Source organism: Lathyrus oleraceus, chromosome 3 (assembly GCF_024323335.1).
Source record: "Lathyrus oleraceus cultivar Zhongwan6 chromosome 3, CAAS_Psat_ZW6_1.0, whole genome shotgun sequence".
In the NCBI taxonomy this organism is placed as follows: domain Eukaryota; kingdom Viridiplantae; phylum Streptophyta; class Magnoliopsida; order Fabales; family Fabaceae; genus Lathyrus; species Lathyrus oleraceus.
In genome coordinates, this window is record NC_066581.1 from 75,302,405 (window position 1) to 75,319,378 (window position 16,974).

General features: G+C 36.3%; 1 long non-coding RNA gene across 2 annotated transcripts in view; it reads left to right on the top strand.

Annotated features, from left to right (window-relative positions):
* The first annotated feature begins 9,014 nt into the window (after window positions 1-9,014).
* The window catches only part of LOC127132672 (uncharacterized), a 39,912-nt gene continuing 31,952 nt past the window's right edge, over window positions 9,015-16,974 (top strand). The window contains exons 1-2 of one of the 2 annotated variants that reach the window (XR_007806792.1): window positions 9,015-9,048; window positions 9,258-9,279. This is a non-coding gene — a long non-coding RNA (uncharacterized LOC127132672). The remainder of the gene's footprint in view (window positions 9,049-9,257; window positions 9,280-16,974) is intronic. The other variant, XR_007806791.1, reaches the window with a different exon arrangement.

A 16,974-nucleotide genomic window follows, 5' to 3' on the forward strand; every position in this document is an offset into this window, starting at 1 on the left:
TTCCTCACCATGGGAATTAGCTACAGCCCCGAAGGCTAGACTATGCACACTAATCATCTAGCATGCAAACATCAACAACAAATCCACACTGATTCACTCACTAATTCCTCACCATGGGAATTAGCTACAGCCCCGAAGGCTATGCTATGCACGCTAATCATCTAGCAATGCAGCATCAACAACAATTCACAACGGACCTAAGCTCACACATATAAGCCATACAGCAGTCCATTCACAACACAGACATAATATATACATTCACCTCACTATGCATGCCATCATACATCATCGACACATCATTATTATGCAAATCAATTAAACACAGTATTAGCATTCTCCACTAATACTTATACTGCTCACAACAGCGGGGTATAATCCCTATCACATCATGTGCCAACATAGGCCAGCTCTCAATTAATCACACAACATTAAAATATCCATTTTTCCACTCTGCAACATACTATATCAATTTTTTTCCACAGCTCAAAGCTCACAGGTCGGCGCAAAGACTCTGCTCAACTGGAGGGAGTCAGCGCAAAAGCCCTATGCGTCGACGCATACAGTCGACGCTTAGCTTACTGGTCGGCGCAAAACTACCATGCGTCGACGCATGCAGTCAGCGCATGCCTCACGGGTCAGCGCACGCCGACCCTATGGTCGACCGCTCGCGCGCAGACTCAGATTTTCTGAGTTATTTCCAGGTTTCCGTCAGCTTACGTTTATCCGGTTTTCCGGTCGTTTCCTCCACTACAACCATCTCTGAACAGAACAATTCGTCCGGTAAATTGGTAGCGCCGATTCAAGTTTTCAATTGGGATTCGTGCCCTAGTCTAACATTCAAGACTCACACAACTACCGATTCAATTTACAGATTTTACACAGTTTAGCCAACATCAATTTCAGCATATACAGTTCCAATTAGGGCTAACTTAACGGCTTATCACTACCCACTACATATTATCCCATAATACCCATTAATCGACGATAAACCCCCCTTACCTGAGTTAATCCGGCGACTCTGTAAGCTTCAAGCTCTTCCTTCTTCAACCTTCGTTCTCTGGCTTTTTGCCCTTTTCCCTTTTCTGCCTCCTTTCCCTTTTCACGTGAAAAGTTTCTTTTCCAAAAAAATGAAATCTTTTTACTGATTCCAACTTATATATTTTTTCCAAAATAATAATAATAATAATAAATCCAAAATTCCAATTATTTAATTAAATTAATAAATTAAATATTAATTTAAATTAAATAAGTGTCTTATTTGTCTTGGGGTGTTACAATTATCATCTCCATTAAATAATGGTTGACGACAAATGATGTCTTCAACATAACGTTGCAACTTTTTCAATACGGTCTTTTAAATGATGAAAGTCGGAGTTGATGTGGATTTTGAACATAGTTAAATTCGTATTGCAAAATGAGAATCCCTCACTTGGATCTGTGAAAAGTGACCCTTCGGAATGGATAGAAACAATTAAATTTCTTTGAGCCATGGATGTGTAATATTTGATTTAGTTTAGGAGATATGAATGTATATTTGGCTTGGTGAGAATAAATGAGGATGTTAGTGGTATTTATAGGAGATATGAATGTGTATTTGGTTTGATGTGAATATATGAATGTATACAAATCACATGCTGATTTTCATTTAATAGGAAGAGAGAGAAGAAGAGAACACGTGATCCATAGCCTGTACTAGCTCGTCCATTGATTGGACGAGGAAAAACCCTAAAAGAGTAAACTCGTCACTCCATTGGACGAGCCAATACGGAAAACGCAGCACCTCGCCATTCCATTGGACGAGCTCACAAAGACCAAAGCATAGCTCGTCCATCAAAGTGACGAGCCTTAAGACAGACTTTTGCGCAGTGCAATTTCCCATAAGCATGGGAATCTCATTTTGCAGGATTCCTTACAATTTTTTTTTGCATGCATTCCATGCAATGTCAAATCCCCCATTAAAATCTTAACCAATTTATTTATTATATTTTACCACTATAAATAATCCATACCTCTACACTTCCTTCTCATCATCTACCTACAATTTCTATTTCACAAATTCTTACTCTCTTCAAATATTTACTCTCTTCAATTTCTACACTTCCTTCCAAGATGTCTTTGTTATGGATGGGCGAATCACACCGTGGGACGGCGGCAAACATTGCCGAATACGTAAGTCTCTTTCAAATTTATCGTTTTTTATTACCGCTTTTTATTTCCGTTTTTTATCAGATCAAATATTCATTACCGTTTTTTATTTTAATTTCAGCAAGACGGTAGGTTTCGGGTCCATTCGCATACATACATTCAACCAAGTGCGGTTATAATACCGTATTTGGAACTAGCAGGTTTTGCAAATGTGGCCAAGATTGCAAGTCTAAAAGTAGACTCTAAACTAATTGAGTGCATTGTTAGAGAGATGGAGACCGGAGACACATACATTTCATTTACCAACAGGTGAATGTACTATCACACTAGAGGATGTGAGTATGTTACTCGGTCTCCGAATCCATGGTAAAGCTGTTAATGGCCCAACAAACGTAACCAATGATGTTTACCTGGAAAATTTGGGCATCGAACCAACAACTTCGGATAAAAATGGGGCTTCTGTCAAAATAGTTTGGTTAGAAGCAGTATTAACACAACTCAAAAGTAACCCTAACCCGTCCGAGGCAGAAAATATTCTACATGCAAAAATTTATATTTTACTTTTAATTGCTACTTTTTTAATGCCAGATAAGAGTCACAATTTGTTGCATTCTTCTTGGTTACCTTTAGTAGGAGACCTTGAAAATGTAGTACATACAGTTGGGGTTCTGCTTGTTTGGCGACACTATATAGACATATGTGCAAGGCGGCCCATAAAGGAGTCAAGAGCATAGGAAGATGTGTTGTATTACTAACTGTATAGGCATTCACACGCATACCCTTGTTAGCCCCAGTTAGTAACGAGGTTCCATCACATCCTTATGCATTAAGGTAACGATTTTCATTTAAATGCAATTTATATTTATCAAAATTATTTATAATTCGCTTTAACGTATTTTTTTTAATATGCAAGATGGTGCAAACGAGGTATGAATTATGGAAATAATCCTCGTCATCATCTACGAGGGTACCGTGTTGCAATAGAACACATGGAAGAAAATGATGTAAGAATGATTAATTATAATATTAAACTTATTTAAATTTATTTTATACATTCTAATAGTTATATTTCTTTTAACAGTTTATTTGGAGGCCGTACATACAATATCTAGTGCCTGATTATAATGACAGCCGAGTCTGGAGTGCAACAACATATATGATATGTTTCTTTACCGTTGAGATGCATCAGACGGATTGAGTCAAACTCCAATTTGGATTTGAACAACAAATATCGTCTCCGACAAAATGTCTAAGTGAACACCATAACATGACTATGGTCCAAGCTTGGGACACACATTGACAAGATTTAAATAAAGAAGAGCTGAAAGAATGGAAAAGAAGAAGGCATTTGGTGTTACAAGGAAACTCGGTAATTGGTGAGTCTAAGCCGGATAGAGAATACATGAATTGGTTTTTATCAATTCCTTTTATGCACGTTGCTCCGACACAGTTTTTGAATGATCCCCATCAACGTGTAGCTTTTTCAACCCAACAAACAACATCACCCCCACAACAACATAACCAACCATCATCCTCAGCTCAACAAACATACCAACACACCCAGACCACATAACAACACACAATTTATTCCACTTCAACCCAACACCATAATCCCCACACTCCATTCCCTCAAACAAACTACTATTACAACCAACAATATCAACAACAAACCAACATACGCCCACCCATACAATACACTCCAATTCCTCAACCCAACTTTGAATACTTAAACCCTCATTCTCAACCCCAACCTTCTAACACCACATTCGCACATCCCACTCCCACATACAACCCTGATGATGTGTATTATCCTCCTATCCAACACACCTAACCCGAAACCTACACACAAGCCACACATTCACTACCCAACTTTGACCTCACCGATGACCATTTAATGAGTATGCCTACTTTTCGCATTAAAGAACTCGACGGTATGGATATGCCTCCAAACACATCACAACAACATCAAAGTCAACAACATCAACAACAACAAAACGCCCTTGATGAATTGTCTTCCGACTCATCTCCGTCTCCCGCAAGACAAAGACAAGAAGACTTGGGCAAGGGAAAACGCAAAAAAGTTGGCACAAGATGTGGAGCAGACGGTCACTATAAATAAAATGTATTTCTTCCATTGTAATTCTTAAAAAAAATTATTATTTCTATTATTAATATTCTAAAAAATAATCATTTTTATTATTAATATTTTAAAAAAATAATATCAAAATTTTTTATTATCATAAAAAGCTATTATTATTTGCATTTTATTTTAAATATTTTTATAAAAAAAATTATTATTATTTTTTAAAAAATCAATTATATTAATTATATATAGAATTAATTAAAAAACTATTTAATAATAATTAGAAAACTATTTAATAAAATATTTAAAATATTAAAAAAAAAAAACTCCTTCATATCCTCGGCCATTGATTGGCCGAGCCTACACAAGGCATAATGGACCTTCATACCCTCGTCCAATGAATAGACGAGTCTAGTAAAAAAAATGGGACAGATTGAAAAAAAAATTTTAGAGTGGGACAAAATAGAAATTTAATTTCAAATAAAGGGCACTGCAAGAAAAAAGTCACAAAATTATCATGTTTTGGCGGCTCATCTTATTTCCTCTCATTTTTATATTGCTTTCTTGTAGTAAAATCTACTTAACACTATTTACTACAAATTATAGCTGTATCCTTCTAATAAAAGTGCTCTCTTTGCCAGTTTCCTATCAAATCTTAAACAATCTCATATCATTTATTATTTTATAAAAATATTTTTAAGAGTTCTAACATCAATTTATATATAATAAATAAGTGTGATTTTATAGGTCTGCTATTATATATTTAACATTGCCATTATATATTTAGAATGTAATTTATTTATTTATTTTCTTCTTAAAATATAAGTTATCTAGATTATTTGAAATGATTTTGGTTTAAATTCCTTAATTGATAATAATGTAATATATATTTAATATCATTATTTCAAACTATTCATGTATTAAAAATATTGTAGTTATAGTATTAAATAAATAATCAATAAGTGAATAAAGTTTGAAGGATATTTTCTCAATTCATAAAAATACTAAAAACAGTTTTTTTTTTCAAATTAACTATATATTAAAAAAATGTCATTTGAGATGTAACATCATTATTTTTAATTACTCAATTTTTATGTGCATTTAAAATATTGATGGAGTTATTAGGTTAAATAAATAGTTGTTAATGTAAAATAGATATTTTACTGATTAAAGTTTGAATTTTTTTCATAATAACTCAACATTTAAATTTTATAGAATAAAAAGTATCTTAAATTTTATTGATTAAAGTGTCTTTTTGTTTACTGTGGAAATTGGTAAACAACTGCTAGTCCTCCCTAGGCTTTAAAACAAATGGTTACTTGCAGGATCGACCAATTGATTCTAGGATATGTGCTAGTGCAAGTGAGGCTTGTCCAACTCGACAAAATGACTTTGTGAGGAACGACTCCTGACAAAACGTCGAACAAGCGTAAGGTTTCCACACGAACGGTTTAGATAATGTTATCGCATATAGGTGACTCGTGACCGACAGCGCTATAACATTCAAAAGAGGTATACGACGAACACACTTTTGGTAAACTCTATTATCGTAATAGAATCAGTGTCGACAGCGTAAACTACAACAACAACGTAAAATGATAACTCAAAAGTAAATGAAATTAAGATAAAATGTTCAACGGGAACAATTGAAAAGTAAGGAAATTGCATTGAAATAAAGGTGGTGATTCACGTACATAACACTCTCAAAAAACTCTTCTTCCTCGCGCTGGAAATGAGAAGTTTTCTTACAAGTGATTTTATGTACAAAGTGAACACCCTGAGCACCCTGAGCCCCTTGTGGGACATTCTATTTATACTAAACTAGAGGAAACTGCTCATAAGCTAAAACTCTTAGAAACTAGCAGATGTTATGTCACATGATCTGCACAACCGCTGCACCCATGTCTTGCTAACTGCCCCACATCCTGGCGCTCTTATTCTTTTTATAACTGCTGGTCATTTTAAATTTCAAATTTCTCCCGCCCAGACGTTAGGGCGACGCTGTCTTCTGCTCACTTGGTTGTAATTCTTTTAAGTCCCAAACTTTACGTTGGTCGACAGAAATGGCCTGTCGACAAGGCCAGCTTCCCCTGTCGGCTTCATCGTTCGATTTGTATTTTTTTTACTCTTGCTTACCTTTAACATCTCTTCATCTTTTTATGGGGTATAACCCCCACATTCACAGGACTCCTTCATTAATTACGCTTTCAGCATGCCTTAGAGATTTTTCGTGGTAACACTTATTATTTAATTTAAAATATTTTCACATCAATTTGTGAATGAAAGATAATGCAATTTCATGGTTTGTGTGTAATTGTTACAAATACATCAAATAAATAGAAAAGTGAGTTAATCATTCAAAACCGACAAAAATGAACTATTAAAGTTTAATTGATATTTATAAAAGTAAATAATGGCATAAATGTGTATACGAAAAAATACATGTCAAATATAAATTGATTAAATTGTTTTTGTTAAATACGTGTTATTTATCAATTATTTAATACAATCATTTCACATTGTTGAATTAAATATTTTTATATACAGAACAACTTTACTATTGATTCAATTTTTTTATAAATAATATTAAAATAAAAATAATATTTATATACTGGAAAAAAATTATTGATTAAAATGTTTTTAGAAATGAGAAAAAATAATATTGATAAACAGGAACAATTGTACAACTGATTTAAATATTGAATAATAAAAATTTATCAACTATTTTTTTTTGAATATGTAAAAAATTAGTTTGAGTCTATTAAATAAGATTGAGTTGATATTTTAAAATTTTATTCTCTCATAAAATAATTATCTTATTTGTAAAAAAACTAAAAAAAATGATTTATCTAATAAAAGTTTTAATAATTTTTTTAATCATATTAATCATAACATTATTGTTTACATTTCGTCTTCTATATGGATGTCAATTTGTATATGTTAACTGGGATCTCCGTGGGGATTATCTGGTTGGAGCTTCAAAGTCGGGGATATTTTCCTCCGCGTGGATGGGGATGGAGGTAAAAGTTTCCTCAATGACACTTCAGGGCGGAGATCATGAATGAGAAAAACATGGAAAATCAAGACGCATAAGCTATTGTTGAGTTGAATGTAAGTCCTAACAAAAAAGGACTAAAGTCAGATGTTTGATCCCATTTCAAAAGGGAAAAAATAAGAGGTGCTTGGAAGGTCATATGCAAATACTGTAATAAGAAACTTGGCGGTAACACAGCATGTACTACGCATCTACGTGACCATCTTCGAATATGTCTAGTTCGTGATAAAAAGAGGTCCAAACCAAGCTTTGCTAAAAGTAATAGAACAAGTGTCACACCCCAATTTTGTCCCTGAATCGCTTATTCAATGCATTCATCATAGCTATTGCATGTCTACATAGCATACCATGCATTCCATACAGCATAGTGCCTAAAATATCAGTCGAAATAATTTTTCGGATCTACAGACAAATAGGTTGAATTAATCAACGGATGTGCGTCAAATTAGTGAACGAAAAATTTTAAAATCAAAGCTTCTAGACATCAATTTTATTAATCTATGTTTCGCGTAGTTTAATCTGGTATGCTCGAATTATTTTTCAGCTAATTTTTCAGTCACGTTTTGGTCCGTCTGAGCATTTTAACCGGGCGTTTTCCATTTCAAAATTTGATCAAAACATATATGTTTCCGAGAAGTTTATTTCACGTTGATCATTTTGGTACATTCAATTTATTTATTTTGAGCATTTTTACGCTCTATTTTTATTCATTTTTGCCTCTTCTATTTTTGTGTTTTTGTCAAAGCATTTAGAAAAAATAAATAGAAATGTGTTTTTATTTTAATTTTATTTTAATTATTTTAAAGTGTTTAATTTTATTTAGTTTTAAATAGTTTTAATTGAATTTGTCTCTAAAATAAACATTAAGGGTACTATTGGCATTTTTGAAACTTAGTAACCCTAATAAAACACTATATATATTAAAGGATGTTGCAAGAAATAGAAAGAGGACCATTACACAGTAAAAACCAACGCCACCTAAACCCATCTCTTTTCTCTCTCATTTCTCTGAGAAAGATAAGAAAGAAAGAAACAGTTCCTCTTCCCTTCTCACCGTATCCGCCGCCACACCCTTCAAAACCCTTAAAACCGTCTTCACCGAAACCCTTCATCCACCCTTAAAACCCTCGACCGTCGCACCTCCACCTTCAACACCATCACCATCTATCTATTCGCTACCCACCAAAAACGGGTTTCTGCTCTTCAACCACACTTCAATCACCACCCTTCGCCACCATTCACAGCCGTAACAAAACTCACATCCACGACACAGTTCTTCTTTCTCACAACCTTCAAACAACCCTCCGTCTCCGCACCACCACACAACAACCATCGCGCAAATCACCATCGTCGCCCTTCCTTCAACAAATGACCACCACAGCTTTCAACCGACCACTGCTCCATCTCCTATAATTTTCCGACGCCGCCACACATACACCTCCGTTGCCAACCTTAGTGGGAAATCAGGCTATTTGCTGTGAATGTTTGACATTGGTTTTTAAGATTTATTTCTTTTTTACAGGTCGAATCACTTCGGCGATTTTGGCTCGGGGTTGTGGATTAACTAGAAAGCTCATCACCTGTTTCGATCATCCAAGGCCATCCAGCGAACCATTCGTTGCCGATATCCCCAAAGCTAACTTCACGCACATACGTTCTTTATCTCCGCCAATACAGAACTCTCCCGAAGACATCCTTCAAACGCTCGCTCCTCGACGACGAGTCAAATCCGCCGCTACTCCAACAACAAACACGAGAAACCTAGGTTGGTGTTTCACATGTTTTAATACTTTCGACTTGTTTGTTGCTGCTGCCAATACTTTCGACTTGTTTGTTAGATTCAATTATGCATTCTTGTTAAGATCTGGTTATTGGATGCATAGCAATATAATGAGTTTGATTTGTAAATAACATACTGCTGCCATGATCTGGTTCATATGGTGTTGGTTCACTTGTTTGGTTTGATGGCTGCAGTGTGCTAATGTGCTTGAGACAGGTTTTAAAGGTTTGGATTGATGCAAGTTGGACCTTACAAGTTTGGTTTGAGTTTAGGACATGTTTGTTGCAGGTTCATAGGTTGCATCAGTTCTGCAACCAGTTCCTTACTGCAGGTCTTGGTTTAGTAAGTTGACTTGGTGTTGATTTGTGGTGATGCCGTTAATTTGTGTTTCTATCATGTTAATCCTATGTTAAGTTGTTGTACCAAGCATTGGTTAGTGAATGTTGGTTAATTAGATGATGCAAATGTTAATTGGGATTGTTAGATTTATTGAATAGGACTGTTAGATTAACATGCTGATTGATATGCCTAATGGTGATTATACTGAAAAATCCAACCTTTTAAACCATTCCAATTTATAAAAAAAATTCAATTAGGTTATTTAATTCATATAACTAATTATTAATCGCCAAGATGAGTAATTAAGGTCATTGTTTCATTTTGATCATAAATTAAATTATTTTTTCAATATTAATTTATTTTAAAATTCAATTCATTTTAAAACCATTTCAATTTCAATTTAAATCATGTCTAAAATTCAATTCATTTTAAAACCATTTCAATTTCAATTTAAATCATGTCTAAATTCAATTCATTTTAAAACCATTTCAATTTCAATTTAAATCATGTCTAAATTCAATTCATTTTAAAACCATTTCAATTTCAATTTAAATCATGTCTAAATTCAATTCATTTTAAACCATTCCAATTTCAATTTAAATCTTGTCTCAATTTATTTGAATTAAACCTTGGCCAGGTACCAATTGACCTCTCTTAAACCAAGTGCAATATTCAATTGTCTTTTTTCTATTTGTGTTATTTTTTATATTTGCTGTTCTATTTATATCTTTTATAATTTCTTACTATAACTTACAAAAGTCTTTTCTTAAACAAACTCGAAAGAAAAGGACCGTTGGAATCGAGCATTCCAGTGTAATCCTTGAACAATTGAGTCCAAAAGCACATGTCTCGTTCTTATTGAGTTTTCATTTTCCATTAAACCATTTCAATTTCGACTTCAAATAATTTTTGTAACCAAGTCAAACTGTCTCAAATCATTTATGTGAATCCATCCTTGATCACATATTGAGAGATATTTCTTAAAATCAAATACAATATCCAAACCTTTTTCTAAATAAATTCGAAAATAAAGGCTGTTGGGATCAAGCATTCTGGCGTAACCCTTTGAACATTTGATTTTCATCAAGTGTTCGTTGTCCATTAAATAATTTTCTTAAATAATTCGAATGAAAAAGGACCATTGGAATCTAGCATTCCGGTGGAACCCTGAATTATTGATCTCGAGGCTTATGTCTCGTTCTTAAACATTCGTCTTTCAAATTAAAAAAAAATACTTAATCCCTACCTTAACACTTTTTCAATAAAGATGGAAATGCAACGTGGTGTATACCGTGCACTCCTGAGATTAAGATTCAAGGCAGATACCTTGCCTATCTTAGCTCTCTCCATCGTCTAAAATTGTCAATGCGGTTTCTTCAAACCCCTTTCTCAATCAAATTCAAAACACTTAATCTTTATTAAACACTCTTTCAATAAAAATGGAAATGGAACATGGTGTATACCGTGCACTCCTGAGGCTAGGATTCGAGATGGATATCTCGCTCATCCAAGTTCTCGCCATTACTCAAAATAAATCCAACCAATCAAACTCTTTCTCGCCGCCGTGCGACTAATCAGAAAACCTTTTTCATAAATGAAAGATATATTTGTCTTAAGGTGATGCAAAACAACGTTTCAGCCACAATTGTTGAGTCGAGATAAGTGACGTTTTTCCGAATGTCGATTTGTAAATCCATTCGATATGTGGTATACGTCCGCTCCTCATCTGTTTTGGGTAAAATAATGTTTTCGTCGATTAATACAATATAGCTTTCTCTAAAATCGACCAACAAACAAACATTTTTTCTACCCAGAACTACGTAAGCCTTGATTTCTCTTTTGAGATACGTAGGAGAAGGATTTGTAAATCTTGTCAGGCCCACTAATAAAAAACTCAGGTTTAGTCCTTCGTCAAAAATCCAAAAATATTCTCCTCTCTTCTATTCTTTCTCTCCCTCATCATAACTTGAGAAGACTAACATAAGCTAACATTCAAAACGAAACTAACTAAATGGTTCCCGTTGAATACAACGGACGTGAGGGGTGCTAATACCTTCCCCCTGCGTAACCGACTCCCGAACCCTGATATTAGTTGCAACGACCATAATCATTGTCGATTTGTCTTGGGTTTTATCGATATTTCCCCTTTCCTTTTTAGGAATAAATAAAGTTCGGTGGCGACTCTGTTCAGTCCATCATTGCGAGCGTGCGATCGCGCCTTCGCTTAAAGTCGTATCCCCATTTTTCGAGGTGCGACAGATGGCGAAGAATCTTTCTCTATGATTGTTTCAGTGTTATCAGGTCACATATGAACCTGTTGTTGAGCTTTATTCCAGTATTACCAGGTTCTTGATATTCCCCAGCATTGTCAGGTCATATATGAACCTGTTGTTGAGCTTTATTCCAGTATTACCAGGTCATGTATGAATCTGTTTTGAAGAATCTTTCTCTATGATTGTTTCGGTGTTGTCAGGTCTTGTATGAACCTATTGTAGAAATGTTTCATATTCGGGTTTAGTAAGTCATATGTGAACTTACTACCGAAATCTCTTGTATTCTAAGTATTGTTCAATCAACTTTCACTTCGATTACTCCCCAGTGTGTGTCTCATTCTCCAGCAGGATTGTTTTCCCCAATAGAGTCGCCATCTGTCGCACCTCGAAAAATGGGGATACGACTTTAAGCGAAGGCGCGATCGCACGCTCGCAATGATGGACTGAACAGAGTCACCACCGAACTTTATTTATTCCTAAAAAGGAAAGGGGAAATATCGATAAAACCCAAGACAAAATGACAATGATTATTGGTCGTCGCAACCAAATCAGAGTTCGGGAGTCGGTTATGCAAGGGGAAATGGGGATACGACTTTAAGCGAAGGCGCGATCGCACGCTCGCAATGATGGACTGAACAGAGTCGCCACCGAACTTTATTTATTCCTAAAAAGGAAAGGGGAAATATCGATAAAACCCAAGACAAAACGACAATGATTATTGGTCGTCGCAACCAAATCCGGGTTCGGGAGTCGATTATGCAAGGGGAAGGTATTAACACCCCTCACGTAACCGACTCTCGAACCCTGATTTGGTTGCGACGACCAATAATCATCGTCGTTTTGTCTTGGGTTTTATCGATATTTCCCCTTTCCTTTTTAGGAATAAATAAAGTTCAGAGGCGACTCTGTTCAGTCCATCATTGCGAGCGTGCGATCACGCCTTCGCTTAAAGTTGTATCCCCATTTTTCGAGGTGCGACAGATGGCGACTCTGTTGGGGAAAACAACATCCCTAAGTAAGTCAACCCTAGTTCAGTTAAGTTTTAGTATGTGTGTTAACTTTGTTTGTTTATTTTTCTTCCTTTGTTATGTGATTTCTTTATCTCTACTTTATCGCATTTGTATATCTGTATATATGTTCATTTGTGGGCTTTGGGATTTTTGATATCATGAATAAAGCTCTACACCCGAGCTTTGGAAAAAGAAGAGAGAACACATAAGTTTAGAATTGGAAGTTGTGTAGTGTTAGTCCCAAAGGGCCACTCCTTGCGTGCCTAGCATGAAGACTCCCCTAGAGTAGACCTGTTTGTAGATCTCGTTATAAGACAGCTAGCCTGTTGCATGACGTTGATTCATGAAGGGTCCATGACTCTAGGACCCCCTCTTAGAACCAGTTATTACTTTGGTGGTTGCGTAATGATGGACTCCAAGGGCCTCTCCTTGTTGCACCCAACATGAAAACCCCGCTCAGAAGAGACATTTCGTCACTCTTGTCCTAAAGCGGCAAGCCTGTTGCATGATGTTGATACGATTATGGTCCATGACTCTGGGAACCTTATCAAAAATGTAGAAACTATCCCGTGAGTGGGTTTATGGGTAGAAAACCTAGAACTATCTGTTAAGGAGACTACCTAGTAAGCTGTTCTGAGTTACTCACGTTATCCCAGACCCTAACTACCTGCATTGCATCTTATTTGCATACCAAAACACAAAAAACAATGCATTGCATCCATTCATATACCATTGCATCTACATTCGTCATCATGCATTTCATATCCTTTTTCGAAAATACCAGAAAAAACTCATCCATCCTTTGTCCATGATCAGCAAAGTGATTCTCAACACGCGTTTAGAGTAAAGAACCATGTCTCAGGAGATGATGGACGAGCTAAGGAAAAGTCAAGAAGCACTGAAGGAGGAACTTAATCTTTTGAAGAGCCAAATGAGATGGGTCTTGGAAACCCTGCAAGTCTTGTTGAGAAAAGAGGGTCACCCAATATACACTGCTGCAACAAAGAGAGTTACTACTCCACATCCATCTAGTGTTACCTCAAGTCAAGGGAAATTCCATGTGGAAGCTCCTCATCTACCGGCATATGGCCCTCCCTCAAGACGTCATCATCAAAATCCTCTGGCTATTCCTCCTCAAAATCACCGAAGTCAGGTTCAGAACAAAAATCAGAATCAGAACAAGAGGAACAAAAATCACAATGACCCAATTCCGGTGCCATATAGCAAGCTCTACCCACAGCTGATCCAGAATGCTTTGGTGACCCCTCGAGCTCTCACACCTACGTCACCATACCTGCCATGGTACAATCCAAATGCAACATGTGAATTCCATAAAGAGGCAGTGGGACATGACCTGGATTCTTGCTTAGCGTTAAAAGCCTTAGTACGAGAATTGATTAACAAAAAGAGCTTAGTCTTTGAAGAAGATCACCCGAAGATCAAGTGCGGATACCATACTGGAACAATGGGGCACTCCATCGAGGAATGCAAGAGTTTTAAGCTCAAGCTGCAAAGATTGATTGACATAAGGTCACCAACACTCAAGGAGGAAGGCTCAGGTACATATACCTTAATTTCTGGGCCAAGTAATGAGAAAGGGAAAGGACCCTTGAAACCCCTCAAGGTTTTGTTCCACAAGGAAGATGTCAGGGATGTGGCTAATGAGCTATCATTGTTTCCTGGTAAGAGCATTGAGATACCGCCTTGGATTTCCAATGTCACGACCCATACCAATGAAAGAAAAGGAGAAGTGAGTAGTGGATCCAAGAGGGTTGCGTTCAACGATGAGATTGAAGGAAAAGAATTTGAAGATCATCATGCCAATGTCAAAAAGCATGTTGATCCCAACCTTCAAGTGGCTGAAAATGAGCAGTTAGCAATGCCCAAAGTGCCATACCAGCAAACACTACCATTTGGTCTTCATTACAAACAATCCTGGTTTTCTCCTCATCCAAATCAACAAGCCCAAGGCCCGAGATATCAAAATCAGCATAGGCCTCAAAATAACTTGGAAAGAAGAAGTGATCCTCGTCATCCAATCATCAAGACATATAGCCAACTTCTGCAGCCTTTGATTCAAAACTCGTTGGTGGTTCCCAAGTCTCATAAGTCGGTTCCACAACCTTACCCACCCGGGTATGACCCAAATGTGCAATGTGGATATCATGCCGAATTAGAAGGGCATTCAACCGAAGAATGCAGCGCTTTCAAAGCCAAAGTATAACAGTTTATTGACAACGGGCACATAGCCTTTCAAGAAGGAAGCTTGGTGGTAAACGTTAACCCATCGGCCGAATAAGTGCGAAGGTCTCAAGGGGTGTCCCCATAGGTTAATGGATCAAGTTTGAAGAAGTTATTCCCTAAAGCTGGCAATCATTTGGTTGTTTCAACACTTCTTTTGTAGTTTCCTCGCATGTTGATTGTTATTTGCTTTTAAGCATTGTTGTTTTATTTGAATTGGTAAGATTAATGAAATGTTTATGCATCTTTTGAATTAATCCATTCGTATTCACTCGTTTTTCATTTATGTTAAAAACAAAAATACTTCTCTCATTCACTTTTGTTTATCAAACCATTGTGTTAACAAAGATTGGAAGGAGGATGATGAAAAAACACCTGAAATTGTTGTGGTATGCTTTTGAGTAAAACCTTGTCGATGATGTAAGGCATTGTTTCAAATCCCCAAACACTGAAGAGATAAGGAGTTAATCCCTAGTCAACCACTTTGAGCCTAGAAGTCGGTGTTTATTTCGGATTTGAAACCCTTAATCTTAACCTGGGGTAGGGTAGTTGTGTTCAGATAGTTTGATCATGCATTCGATCTTTCAAAAAAATCATCCATATGTACACCCTCCAATGAGGTTCAACCACATGTTATCCTTCGCGTACATGTTGAAGTGTCGAAGAAGTTGAGAAAAGCTAAAATTAGTGTTGGTTGATCCTCATCCACCAATAACCTGGCAATCAACACGTAAAAAAAACAGAAAAAAGTCCGCTAAGTCAAACACCACAAAATGACTTAGGCAAAAGTCAGGGCATCCCGATGAACCAAAAACTTCAAAGAAGCGGTCCAGGAAAAATCAGGGATAAAGGAAATCAATCAAAAGAGGTCATTAAATCCTCAACAAAAACAAAATAAGGTGACTGCCATTTCAAGAAAATCTCACCTTGAATCCTCATTGTCACTTTCGCACCTTCGAAGTCGAATGCATGTATTGAATTAACTGAACATAGGAACTGGAGATCATCAAGAAGAAGGGGTGGGTAAAAATAAGTTTTGAGCCTTATATCCTTTTGTTTAAAAAAAACCGTGAACCAGACCACGTTACAACCCTTAAAAGACATAATTGAGGCAGGGTCTATTTTGAAAGCATACTACAATAAGGTTGTGTTAACCTGACTCCAAACGATCTTTGTTAATCATTTGATCGCCCAACTTGCATACTGTGAATGACTTGATCACCATTGTGTTCTTCTCAATGAGTCGTTCACCGTATTTCACCCATTCATATCAATAAACTTTGAATTCAAATTTTTGCATAAACATTGCATTAAAATTACCGTTTTTGAATGAACAATCTTATTTGCGATTCGACACTTAGCATCGAAGAAATTCCAATAATACACAGTTGAGGAATTTGATGGAGTGAAAGAAGTCCAGTCATGGGAAAATCACTTTGAGTGTCATTCAATCCGATCCAATCACCCAAGGTTCACTTAGCAAAAAGTGATTTGCTTCAAGACTCAGACCGGGGCAAGCCACCCCAGAAGCTCATTGAGTCCAACTATCCAAAGACAGTCAATCAGAAGTCTACCATTCCAGGTTTTGGTGAATTAGGGTCAGGCCACTGCAAGTCTCGAACACTTGGGGCAAGCCATCTTGAGATCGTCTCATGTCAAGCTGTTTCAAACTCACTTTCAAGGTGAACATTTTCAAAGACCCAACAAACTGGGGCAAGATGAGCCACAAAGGGGCAGACCCCCTTCATGCTTTCAAATTGATCAAACAAATTCTGCCATATGTCAACAACTATTGGTTTTGAGACGAGTGCCCAAAAACTATGCTAGCATGATTCATTAATCCTCCAAAAGGATCCCATTGGCTAAGTTGTGGTGTCAAGCTTGATAGAATTCTCCTTTGATAACATCTATCATAAAATATTTGGTTGAGTTCTCGGTGTTGAGGAATCATGATCTCCATAAATAGTCTTTACAAACTCCCTGTCCACTCAGGTGTCAGCATTTTCATATCACGATCATTCATATATCATGCATAAAAAATTCAAATC